This window comes from Mus musculus, chromosome 3, assembly GCF_000001635.26.
Source record: "Mus musculus strain C57BL/6J chromosome 3, GRCm38.p6 C57BL/6J".
NCBI lineage: Eukaryota > Metazoa > Chordata > Mammalia > Rodentia > Muridae > Mus > Mus musculus.
In genome coordinates this window covers 141610854-141624864 of record NC_000069.6, presented here as the reverse complement: position 1 = coordinate 141624864, position 14011 = coordinate 141610854, and the positions used below count along the sequence as shown (strand labels likewise).

The 14011-nt window shown below is 37.9% G+C and overlaps 1 protein-coding gene across 2 annotated transcripts in view; it reads right to left on the bottom strand.

Annotated features, from left to right (window-relative positions):
* Positions 1 to 14011, bottom strand: part of Unc5c (unc-5 netrin receptor C) — a 369361-nt gene that overhangs the window by 210060 nt on the left and 145290 nt on the right. The gene's annotated exons all lie outside the window — the stretch shown is intronic.

The window sequence follows — 14011 nt, the reverse complement described above, 5'->3', positions numbered from 1 at the left end:
GTCATTCATCTATCATACAAATACACTCACTGAAAACTGCCTCAAGAGTGTTAGAAAGAACACTTTTTTTTCAATTACCATATGTTTTATTACCCTGCAAATATATATTACCTGCTTGAAAGTTTTAAGGCTGTATTGACCTGTGACTATGAAAAGCAAAATTCTCCCAGAAAAAAATATATATATATATTTCCTGTTCCCCCAAGGGAAATTCCTTCAGAGCGGCATGGGTGGTATTAGATGTCTGCAAATGCTCCCTTTAACCTGGAAATAAAAGAGAAAAGAAACACAAGGGATTTCTACCCTTGAGGAAGCATAGTAAATCATTGGCCAAGATTTATTATATGTCCCATGTCTCATGTGTCACTTCGTGATAAAATGCAAGGTGGGCTTAGGACAGACAGAAGAGTTAGTTGGTGCAGGAAGGCTAAGAGTCATGCCTGCTGACTGCAACTGTGCTCCCTTTCCAATACATTCAGAGGTATTATCTTAAAGATGCCAAAGGTCAAAACATCAAATGTTGAGGGAACAGAAGTAAATTGACTTTTCCAAGATGAAATTGTCACAGTTTAGCCATAGTAGCTGATGGAAGAGTGCTGTTGGAACAATCAGGAGAAAATATCTGGGAAGCCTTTGAAACACAAATTTGACAAAGCTTATGATGCACACCATGTCAGTTGGTATAATGATCACACAGAATGCTGTATTTCTACTTTTTTTTTCCTGGGGAAAATTCTAAGTTAAAGTGATTCCAATTATCACTCTGATCTTGATTAGGAATCTCCACTGAGTACCATTAACATTTACAAATACTTAATTTCATGTTGCTTCTAAATATTGCATGGGGGCATTATTCCAGTGGTCTAATTATCCATCCTATCTCTGCATTATGAACATGATGATTTTATCAGTATTTTGTGGTGAATACTTAGTATGCTTTTATTTTCTTCCTGTGACCATTTATTCATTTCAAATTTAAAAATCTAAAATTGGTCTTTTTTCAAATGTTTTATGATAGCCTTCTACTACATAGAATTGCTTTAAAAATAGAGTACAACTATTGATTTGTATATAATTAATTCTAGTTTTTTAACTTATTGTAAATCTCACCTTTAGACATCAAAACCCAGAGGATAGTTTTCAACTTAACTGAAGTTGAAGTTATGGTGGTGGCATTCAGAAATGAAAGTAGCCCCTTGAAAGTATTATTAAGACATAGAAAAGGAAGTGAAGTTGTAAGAACACTTAATTTTTAAAAAGGCTGTATTGAGTTACATTTTTGGTTAGCATATGAAGAAATGGGTTTTCTATGACACACACACTGTCTTTCATTCAACACTTCTGCCAACAACCACTACCCTATCCATTCCTTTCCTCCATTACTTTGTCTCTTTCTGTTTTCTTGTTACATTTATTTCATTTCCCTCTCTTCTCTTTCTACCCTTCTTATCATCACTCCTTCTTTCTAAGGATCCCTTTTCTAATTTCACATATAATTACAGACTAACACGGAGTATGGTTAATGCCTAGCCTTTCAGTTACATTCTGAATACATGGAAGATCACTTTGACACTGTGAAACGCATCTTCTCTTCAGATTTCCACTCTATTTCATATAAGAGTTAAATCTTGTGTCTGCTTTCTAACTGAGCCTTCTGCCTACTTCTGAAGCTGTGGGCACAATTCTCAAAAGCACCCCCAACCTCTCTGAGGCAATGTTTGAAGGGAATTATGGAGAAATTGGGGAGATACCTGTGTCATTGAGATGCCAAATCTTTTAAGTTCAGGCTCCATTTTAGAGACCCTGACCTAAATTTGAACTCAGGTAAACTAACATCTGGTACCTAGCATTAGCTTCCAGTTGCCCCCCAAGAAAACCCCAACCATAGCTCCAGTCCCTAGGCTAATCCCCAACAAGAGCAGTTTCCAGGTTATACCCTCAACAAGACTAGCATTTCCAGGTTATTCTACCCTCAAACCTGCATCCCCAGGTTACAAGCCCACACCTTGCATAATAACCACAAATGCAGTGGAGAGCAGAAGTTAAGTTTATGATATGACTCCACCCAGCACCAGCCAATTATGTTAAAGGCCACAATAGCTTTCCAATTAGATGCTTGCATATGTACTCCCTGCTTGCTCTTTATTATAAAGCCTTGCCCCATAGACATTTGTGGCTCCCCCACCATCAAAACTGTCCTGTGTGACATTGGTGAGTTGGGGATGGGGGACGAGCTAGTTTGAATAGAATAAAGAGCCTGCTGTAGGTTGCAGCAGATTGGTTCCTGTCTGTCTTTTTGGAGATCACTAGCATTTCCCTGGCACAACATCATCAGATCTCCTTCTACTATGAAGAAAACGTTGCTGATCAAAACACTCTGCATGGTGTAACAACGATGCATCTCTTCCCAGTTTCCCAGCCAAAGGATGGAAACCCCCAGTAGGTTCAGGGTTTCCTTTCACAGCCAAGTGTACCAATGTTCCTTCTGTGATTTCTAGAGACACAGTAGGACCTGGGATAGAAAAGGTCTTTGCCGAGATAGGTATGTCATAGCACCTGTCCTTAGATTAATCAGAAAGTGTGGCAATAATGCACAATGACCACTGGCATCTGCTATGTTTTTCTCATTTGCTATTATCTAGGCTTACTCTTATCGTTGGATGGTCTGATCCCGCTATCAGCTAGAATGAACACTCTGCTACAAGAAGCTAGTTAGAAGCAAATCAGAGACTTAAGAGAACTGATTTTAAAACAGAAAAGGACTGAATACCAGTATATAAATAAATAAATTAATTAATAACCTTTCTTTCCTCAAGGACTTACTCTGAAAACAACAGGCTGCAAAGATGGTTTCATTAAAAAATAACAAGCCCCTGCTCACCAGGGGATACGATGGGGGACACAGAAACAAAAAAAAAAAAACCTCAATCATTGCTCAAATAGGTCAGCTAGAATTAATTCAAAGGGTGAAGTTTCAGTGTGAAGTCCTCATTTCTCCTCACCCTGCTTCAATAGCCCCCTCATCTGTCCAGTATGTAAACAGTGTAGAGAAGCCCTCTGTGCTAAGCTGGCCATTTGGCTATGTTCTGGGTATATTAGGATGAAAGTGGGCCATGTCCTGTAGAGTCAAATTGGAGGTTGGACCATTGCCTAGACTACAGTACACAAAGACTGCTATTTGAATCCAAAGTGATCCATGTACTACTGCAGTCTTATGTGGTCACCTTGCTTGCCCCACAGAGCCATTAGTACAGCCGGGTGGTCAAAATGCTGGTCACCATCACAATGAGGCTATTTGTCTTTTGCCCAGGTTCTACCACAGCATGATAAACTTTATGTTCACACATAAACCTTTGTTTCTTTTTAAGGGACAAAGTACCTTTATTCCAACAGTGAGAGGCATTAATTCATGTTAGAGCATAGTTCTTCTTGTTTACCCTAGGTCCTGTCTGTTGGTATCCTGCTCCTCAGCAGGGCATCCCTCATACTCTTTGATATCAAAGCTGAGGAACATACTGCTCCAATGAAAGGACTGCTTTCATTTATGACTAACTGGCGGTAGCTGTGGTAATAGTCCCACCCTTCCCTGTTTAGAGCAGAGTAGTTTCTATTGGACTAGAAATTTCCTGAGTGTTCAGCTGTTTATTATCCTTCTATATGAAAATGGCCAAATCATTTCTGGGACGTAGAGACAAACAGAAATGCTTATTTCCTGGCCCAAACCACCAAGAACCAATACTGAGTGAATAAAGCAAAGGGCTTTTCTAAGCTTCAGGAGCCTTCTGGCTGGGCAGCAGGGTCTGCATTCTTGTCTTTGAGTCTCACTAAGCTGTCCCGTGCAAGTGGAGCTTAGAGTCCACCAACTTCTCCTGCTCTTAGTCACTGTGACTGGAGCCCTCAGAAATGCTTGGAAAGGTCTCTAGAATGATTTTCTGGGTTTCTGTGTCTATGGTGATTTCAGTAGTCATAGGAGAATAAGAAATGACGAACCCTTAAGTATCAGAAAGTGTGATTCACCATTGATACTTGCTAATCAGCTATAAGCTCTATAGTAATATATCCCAGAGCCCTGGGATAAGGAGGCGGGGTAGATATACTATTGGAAAGTCTCTAGAATGTATATTAACTCTACTGAATATATAAAATGAAATGACTTGTGTTTTGTTATCATAAAGAGAATATCTCCATATCTCTACTTTTACTTGGTGTAATTTTTTTTTAAGTGTAGCAACAGTGGTGATGTGGGGGTGCTATATGCCAGGCAGTGCTTAAATGGTTCACACTCCCACTGGGCTAATTTAGTTTATATTTAGCTCATCTAATATTTATAACTACTTTCTGAGGTAGGTGCTATCATAATACCTTTTAGGCATGAAGGAATTAGAGCTCTCAAAACTTAGAAAAACTGTCATATTCTAAGATGCCACCAAAAGCTCAACTCTGATAAAGATTCCCAGATTCTAGGCATCCAGAATTTAAGTGTCAGGGCAAAGGCATCAGGAGGAAGAAGGTAGAGAGTTTTCTGTGTGTTGCTATGTGTCTTGTCTGGTTTCTTATAGAGCATAAAATAGATTCTATGGTTCTAAGACATGCAAGTACTTTACACAAAGTGAGATCGTGAACAAATCCCCAGGTTAATGGGCTGCGGCACTCACACTTGAACCAATCTGTTAGGCTTTCCACTAAACAATTAGAGACACAAGAACTTACTTGTGATCTTCAGCTAAACCCTTCCCCATCAATGAGTTTTAAATAGCTTCATTAGAGAAAAGTCAGTAAGAAATCACAGAGGCACCTAAAGGATTCTTTTAAATTAAGCCCTCAGGCAAAAAGCCAGCTTACTTTACATCCCTCCTAATTTCTCACTGTGTATTATAGACTAATAATTAGTTTTCAAATGTATACAAATTACAGTCTCCCAAAATAGAGAAAGTATTCTGACCAGAATAAATTGCACGCAAAACAAACGTGTACAAGTTGCATGGATTTTTGAATGATCACCAATGTCCTTAAAATCTGATCCTTTTTACTTCTCTTCTGATTTTCACCTGGACTACAGTAAGCGAAGTGCATTCAAATTAGTGTGTAAAGCAGAGTGTGGGGACTGGTGAGCATCACTGAGACAGCTACCGAAATATGTCCTCGGAATCCTGCAGGGTCTTATCACCATGGCAGAACTCACAGTCCCATTCTGCTCCATCTTCATAACTCAGTGTGTCCAATTCTACATTTCATTCCGCAAAACTGCCATCTTTATTGTACCCCTGGGATAAAACTTCACAGTAAGAACTAGCTAAGTGAGCTCTCCATTTCTTTCTGCTAGCCATGCATCTGTTGCATTAGATCACATGCCCCTTGACCTCCCAAAGGGAAGGGATTTGCATCACTCAGCATATGCAAATTGAAACAAAGATCAAGACCATTTATCTGTGCCATCCAACCACTGGCGCTTCAGAATATCAGAGAAGGTCCTCTCTACTGGTGCCAACTGGAATTGGCCTTTTCCATGAACCAAAGTTACAACCAAGAGAATACGCCCCTCTTCCAACCTCTGATTGTGAGCCTAGTCTTGCCCCATTCTAGTGAGCAGACACTGCAAATCATCTACCAGTTTAGCAAAGTGTAGTTTAATTCACTAATACTTACCTCCATCCAACTGCTCATTCCAGATTAATTCACATTGACTCATTTAGCAATTGAAATTCGACTACATGCAAGTCCTGATCTATGTATGGGTAAATCACACAATAGCAGAGAATTCTCCATATTGACTAGCTGTAGCATTCTTAACCACTCCTGATTTCCTAACAAATTCCATTTGTCAAAGAAAAACCTTGCATTTTAATTATTTGTTTTGACACAGTGATGAAGACATACCTCCTGTTTCTTGTTTCTGCTTCGAATTGCATATTTCCAGGAGACAATGGGGCATTGATTTTTAACCACAAGTAAACAAGGCATCTGGACTTTGTCTTAATGAGATAAAGTTTAGTCTGTGCTTTCTCAGTGGGATGGTTTTTGCTATTTAATTGGTAGCAAAAAAACCTTCAGTAATATGTCCTTTGTCTGCCAGCAGTGAGTTCTGTGTGGGAACAAAGTTCCTGTAGGAAGCCTTCAGATAGAAATGCTGTCTTAGAACTAATTAGATAAAAATCACAGGGAAAAAATGTTATTCATGACTTGAGAGAAAATTTGAAAATATTATTGTACTCTATGATTTCCTTGAATAACAGAGAAAAAAGTACAGACTTTGGGTTCCACATCTCTACTCTGAGGTCTTTCAAAATAGGGCCAGTTTACTTTAAGTGGGCTATTTATATCACAGAGATTTCATGATATTTTAGATGAAACTAGGATAACAAAGATAAACAGAAGTATGTTGCCTACAATGTTTATACTCCTAAAATAAAAATGCAGTCATTATAAAACAAGAAAAAAAATACAACACTAGAAATATCATTCCTCAAGCAGCATTTTAAAAATGCTATCACAGACCTGATTAAGTACCAATAACTTTAATTTGAGCAGGGCCTTCCCTAGGGACCACATGGGAAATCTTGTCAACACCACCACCAAAAATCTTGGTGGTACATTTTCAGGGAGCCAGGCAGGAGTCTTTTCTAGTTAGTGAGGAAAATAAAACACCAAAGACATCTTTCTTTTTAAAATTGAGCCATTTTCCTTCCTGGTTGAAACCCTTCAAAAACTTCCCACTATACCTCCAGTTGATTAATGTCACCTCCTTCCTAAGGTCTTGTTGCTTTCCTAGGTTCTAATCTTTATCTCCATATGGATGTCCTTTACTTATTCTGGCTGTCTCCCAATGCCTGCAATGGATTTGGCCTTTCCTGTCTTAAGGCCTCTGAATATCACCACCTGCAGCTTTCTCTTCTTCTTCTTGGATAAGTAGTAGGCATGGCTTTGGTGGTCAAAAGGTGGTTCATTAAGTAAGAATGCCCAGAAACTAAATTCGGTGAATTTTTTTCTAGTTGGTCTCATACACAAGTAGATGTTTCTGATTATCCTTTTCTTAAAACTGTTCTTCTCAGTACTTATTAGAAGTAATTGCATATAGGAATAGGAATTTCTTTTATCAGTTAATCAATGTAGTCTTGGTCATGAGATTGTTTATTACACATTATAGGGACCATACTATGGGCACAGTTCTCCATATATTGACATGTGTATTTGCCAGTTTAGCACCAGTTAATATTTCAGTCACACTTGATTTCTAATATGGCTGTATGTAAAGGTACTTGGCCTTTTATATATCTGTGCATACATGTAAAATGCAGTGGACAAAGTTCTTGTATGCATGTCTCAGGTTGATCACAATAAGTGACCAAATCCTCCCACTGGAATGCACAAGGCCCTGACATACTCAAACCTAACCAAAGACTGAAGAAGTGATACCATGCCTTTCCTATGAATAGGTTACATCCTATTGGAGTCTGACTGCACAGCCTTCTTTTGTTGGCTATGAAGGAGTAAAACAGGGCCATGTTAGTTGAGTAGATGACAAGGCACTTTTAGTAGCCAGTGGGACTAAGGACAGACATTGCCACTAGTTCTCAGTGGGACACACAGCTGTAATACTGGCACTTTGGAGATGGGACCAGAAAGATCATGAGCCTGTGACCAGTCTGACTGAAACAGAATACAACATAACACAGCACAACCCAATGCAAGACAACACAGAACAACACAACACAGAACAAAACAATAAAGGTGATTCTTAGACCAACATCCAGAAGGATGAATTCTGTCAAGACTATGAGGCTGCCTAAAAGTGGATCATCAAGCAGAGCCTCTGGTCAAAAAGCACCTCATGCCAACCCCTGGTATATCTATCTCGCTGAGACCTGAGCCTGGAGGCAAGTCAGCCCTTCCTGCACTGCATCTCCACACACTCAGAGAGAGCACAAATGGCTGCTGCTTTCAGCTGCTAATTCTGTGGTAACTGTCACACAGCAGTGGGAAACTAACACTGCCAAACTGAATCTCATCCAAAGCCAAGTTGTCAGGAAATGCCTTTTTCTTCACAGTCTAATTTTATTTTCTGTTATTTTAAAAGCCAAGTTTCTGGATGGCAAGGCATTTTCTTTCTTTTTTTTCTTTTAAATTTTATTTTATTTTTCCAAAGGTATCTTCTCACCAAAAGAAATACATTTTATTGTGTGCAGGGTGTGGTAGCTCACGCCTTTAATCCCAGCATTCAAGGAGCCAGAGGAAGTCAGGGAAAAAGAATAAATACATTCTAATTTGAGATATAATTAATATAGGATTACAATAAGAATCAATATAATTCTAATTTTATGAATTCCGGTTGGTGACAGAGTGACTACTGTGTGCATTATAGGACACCCCAGGGAAGGTAAATTTCTGTGGAAGTTGAACGTGGTAAGCAAAATGGGTAGTTTAAAATTATAATACAGTATTGATGACATGTAGAAAGGTGTGTGTGTTGGGGGGTGGGTAGGAATGTGCATTTGTATAGAAGCTGAGACAGAGCCCTTGAAGGTGTTTGGAGCAGAACAAATGGACCAAGGGCCTGAGGATATATAATTAGATATAGTGAAGAAAAGAAAAAAAGAGTCTGAAATTTACCTCTCCTAAGAAGACACGAAAGCTTGTGATTGCTCTACATGTGCATTATTTACATGCTTGGCAATCAAAAGATACTGGTCATTAGTTGAGCCAGCAGATATGTTGGGTACAGTGAGTGTGTTAAGGGTTTTCTGAAACAGGTATCATATTTAAAGGTGTGGCCCATGCTTATTGGTGAGGAGAATGCAGACACGGCTTTTTCCCTGTGTCTGTGAAAGTACATGACCCAGTTGTACAGCTTTACTCTAGCTGTCGTTTCTAAAGATGTAGTTTTGACAAGTTTACTCATATTTATTTGAATGATCCTATCTTCATCTATTTCTACCAATATCCTCTTCATTTTGAAAAGAGTGATTTCTAATTGACTCTATTAAGCCACCTAAAGATATCATCTCGATTCCTTCCAACTAGCTTGAATGTTTAAATGGCCATTTCCCTATGCATAACATCCATCAGATATACATTTTAAGGTTTCTCGTTTCTCACTGGGCCTGATGTTGGCATGTTAGAAACACTAACTTAACAGGGAGTACTAATATGCAGAGACAACTATCTAGCTTCTATGTCTTTATTGAATTCTGCACTTCCCTCCTCTATACATTACTCCCTGCCACTCTTTGTAATTAATATCCACACTTAGTGAATCTTCTCTACCCATTGGAAATTCTAGTTCCTTGACAGCATTTTTTCCTTAGAATTCTCTTAGGAGTTTGCTCTGTTTCTCTCTAAATTGTTGAGCTACCTAAAATAACTTTAAAACTTTTGTTCTGAGACACTAAAGGCAGTCTGAGCTTTTAGTTATTTGTCTGTCATACATCAAAAAAGTTTTTTAAAAAAAATACACTGTAAGGTATTTAGATTATGTTTTAGACTCACTGAGCATGAAATGCTTTTGTGTCCTAGAGGACCTCAATGCTACGTCAATCATGGGGGAAACAGAGCATCAACCATGCTCAGTTATTTCTAAGTGGAAATTTCTAAGACACTAAGTATGGCAGTCATAAAAAAAAAAAAAAAAAAAAAAAAAAAAAAAAAAAAAAAAAACAGAAAAAAAGGTGAAAAAGACCTGGGTTCCACTGAGATGGTTCAGCTGGCATTTCTTTCCAAGCAGGTTGAGTCTGTAGAAGCCACATCAACTCTACAAAGTGTCTTATAATATTTGCATGCATGCACATGCATGATAATGTTTTCAGAAAGACTGTACATGGGTTTGAGAATATGGAAAGGAATAGCTAAACACGGCCTTGAAGTAAGATTACGGAGACGTTGGTGTTTCCAACACTAGAGACTTTGGGGGAGCCATGCTGTCTTGTGAGAATTCTGGTTTCGTTAAATAACACAGAACTATTAAAAGAATGTTTTTTGTTCTAATCCCAGGTACGTGATCCAGGGCTACTTCAAATTGTCCATAGCAGCTGACTATGGTTTGCCTGAGGAAGGGTGAGAAGGGGATGGAGATGGGAAATAGAAAAAAGACCCCACAGGATGCAAAATACTGGCTTCAGTATATCAAGGAGAACTTTTGAGGAAACAGGCTGTATAAAAAATAGTGTGGATGTAGAGACGAACAGCAGTCACATAGTTTGACACATAGCAGGGAGCTGCTGAAAGTTTCTGGGCAGCAAAGTCAATAGTACTCAATAAATATTCACTAATTTTTATTTTACTTCTACTGACTTTTAAAATACTGCTCCCCTTCAGGAGACAGTATATATATTTTAACCATAATTCTTAATTAATGGAAAGAAAATAATTCAGCTTAGCCCATGTGTTCATGGATCATCTCTTCTTGGTTGATGGTCTCTCTTTCTAAGTTGACCAGTCTTCTGCTTTCTTATGTGTTTTTAATCTCTTGTTTCAAGGTCTTTGCTTTATTTTTATCTTTCAAACCTCACAGGAAATCCATGTTCCTTTACGTCAGTGTATAAAGAGACTATTAAGAGATTGATTCAATTCTTTCTAAATTGGCAAACTAATCTAATCTAACTTTAAAGTATTTGTTGGTAATCCTAAAGATAATGTGAGGTTTTAGTGATGTTTCTTTCTCTCTCTCTCTCTCTCTCTCTCTCTCTCTTTGTGGTTGTTCCCAGCTCTTTAAAATATATTGTGAGGTACTTAAAATATATTTTAGCCTTGGTGCGTTCCAGAAGATGTGAAGAATATCACAATCTAAATTTAAGAAAACGAACGTAGGTCTGTTATGTTTTCTTGAATCATCCTTTAAAGATCTTTCTAGTAGGGAAATCAATGGGAGGATATTTCCAAAGAGGCCAGCGTGACTCACAGACGGATGGCTTTCCAGCAATAGAAAACTACCTTGGGGAAGGAAACTACTTAGCCTCCTGTGTGGCAAGTACATTAGACAGCTATAACACAATAATTAAATTGATGAAGAGTCGATAGACTCTGAAGGGCTGGGGTGGGGGGAGGGATAAGCAAAGGGCACATAAACATTCTCTTCCATTTTTCTTTAAGAATCACTTTTATACCGTCAGTGAGAAAACAGACATTAATAATGCAACTGTGTACAGTTCTTAAGTAATGTACAATGTCTGCCTGCTAATCTTCGGAGTATTTTCTGGAAGGGGTCTGGTCATACCCCACATATTAGAGATAACTTTCAAAAGTACATTCTATTTTTAATGACAGCATTTGGGTTGTTTTCCTCTCTCATTGATGAAGAAAAGATGCACTTGAACTTGACTTCTCAAGTGTTCACCTGGCTGAACTTTGCCTCATTTTCTAAATGTACTGTGCATAAAGAATACTGGAATCTATGACTACCCCACCTATTCCTCAAAACTATGATAAAGTGAGGAAAATGATACTGAAAAAACGTAACGCAGGCCTCCAGGTTCTAAGTGAAGATCAAGATGACAACCGTTCTTAGCCTATAGTATTTAACCATGTAGATTAACATGTTTTTCTGGGATGCTGTCTTCCTCAATTACTAAATGAGTGTGGGCAGACATCATTAGCCATGATGATCTCATAGGACACCATCAGCTCTGGCAGAGTTACTCTCTGCTTCCATCAACCCAGTGTCCCTCAGTGGATACAGTGACAAGTCACAGTCAGGTGATTCATCATAACCACAAGCCCCACACCACGGGATTTCACCAGGTTCCTAATATCTGATGGTTTTCTTATCACTATTGTTACTATTATTTTTTTAAATATTTGCTTGAAATTGAAATATATTCATGGTTATCCTGAGCCATATTTACCACTAGTGGAAATTATAGCTTCAAAATGAAATGGAAATAAGTATCAGTGACTGACCTTGGAATGTTACCAAAATCATACAAAATGATCATGAAATCACTGGTTCTTTGTCTTTCCAGAGACTCCAGTGTTTTTGAAATTCCCATCACTTGCATTTTAAATACATTTCCACTATGAAAACCAGTAACTGCTATTATTAAAAAAAAATAGTTTCCCTGCTTTCTATGGTCAGCCCTTAACAATAAAGGATATTTCAACTGCTTAATGTTAGTTTGGAAAAATATGATGTCTCTTATTGTCAAGATGTCCATTTATACCATGACATTCTTGGGGATGGTGCTACCAACCACAGATACAGTGGCGGGATTTTCAAAGTCCTTGGCGTCAACTGAAAAGTCACTATTTGATTACATTCAAGCCAGCACTGATCTCATTTCTCTCCAATGAAAGCTGACATCTGCAGGGGAGTCAGGGCTTACTTGTGCTGCAACTCAGGGGGACATGATTCAAAAAGTCCAAACTTACCAGAATGTAGCAAAAATGTTAGGTAACAAAGACAGCTCAAATCCTTGATTTCTTTTATGATTAGCCCTTTAGGTCACCCCAGTTATTCTCCACTAAATCTCCATTTCAGTTTCTGAAAATAACTTCACTCAAATACCAGGAATCAAAATAAAATTAAAATATTAAGGCTTACAAACAGTATACTAAAAGCAATATAAAATTTTTTAAAGTTGGGTAATTTCAAACTGTTTTTCAGAAATTCATTATTTAAAAAAGGTATTTACCTTTTAAACTTAAATCTTAATTTAGTTGTTATAATGGACAAAATTGCCACACACATATCAAATGAGCCAAACAGAAGATTTGTGAAAGATATATAAAACTGTATTATTTGTTGACTATCCTTCGACGGTCATATCTTTTTCCTGAAGCCCCAAATTTCAATATAGAAAAAGAAAAGTTAAAACACACTAAAATAAGAGAAGTGGAAGTAGACAATAGCCAGGATAATTGTAAACTTGTGGAAATAAGGCCATGACTACTGAAAACTAAGGCTTTAGTCAACAAGGCTCTTTTCAGAGCTTCATGTGCAAGACAACAAAAATCGACTATATGATGAGAATAAAGGTATTTGTGACAAACATCCACACTCATTCTTTTTGAAGAAGACACTAAAGGGTTCTGCTAACATTGCAAGGTCTGGCATAAAACACTGGGAGTGTTTTAATAGGTAGGCTTCTAAGCAAAAGCACAACAAGTTTGTGGGCAATAAAATAGGAGGTAGAATGTAAGGCTGAGGTCTCCAAAGGGATTGCCCTCAAATGAATAGAGAGGCCGATGCTTTTTGCCATTCACTGGGTCCCAGACTACAATAGAAGCATCTGGGATGGAAGAGAACAGAACCAATCAATTGCAGAGGGTCAACTTATTAAATTAGATAAGCATAAAAAATTAATTTCGTCCAAGGAGATAACTCTCACCTGTGAGTGATGTTTAATAACCAGAAACTTGTAGAAACTTGTAAATAGTACTAATTTCAATCGCAAAGCATTGTGTTTTATTGAAGAACAAAGAGAGATGTCTGTGGAAAGAAAAGGGGATTAAGCCAGAGCCAAACTGCAACCTGAAATGGTTAAAGTTAGTTATAGTTGATTGAAAACATTTATAACAAGGAAAGTCCTTATCTAAAGGTTAATAGATAAAACCAGAAGAAATAAGTAAACATAAGAAAGGCTTGACTTGGGAGTTAGAACACAGTAACTAAGGAATTGTTTGACTTAAAATTGTCACACTTCTCCATTATGATCAGTTTGCACTATGTATTTAATTAGGATTTAATTGAAAGAGAAGGTCTCTTCATTGCTAATTTCTTATTAAATACATGCGTGATAAATGTATAAATGCTATCTATGAATAACTTGAAGTACATATCTAGTAAGGAATACAGAATCCAGCAGACATCTTTCCTTGTCATAAACTGCTCCCTCTCACCAACCTTGTTGTGTGTTTTAATGGAGTCAAAGTATTTGGGGAACGTTACAAGATGAAATATTTCTGGACTCCTGAATGAAATCCTGAAATTCTGTCTACAAGACACGGAGCACCCCCACCTATAGCCTCTGTATCACATGAATTAATCTTTTTTCACTAGTGCTCTTGCTTCTGGGCCAGCCAC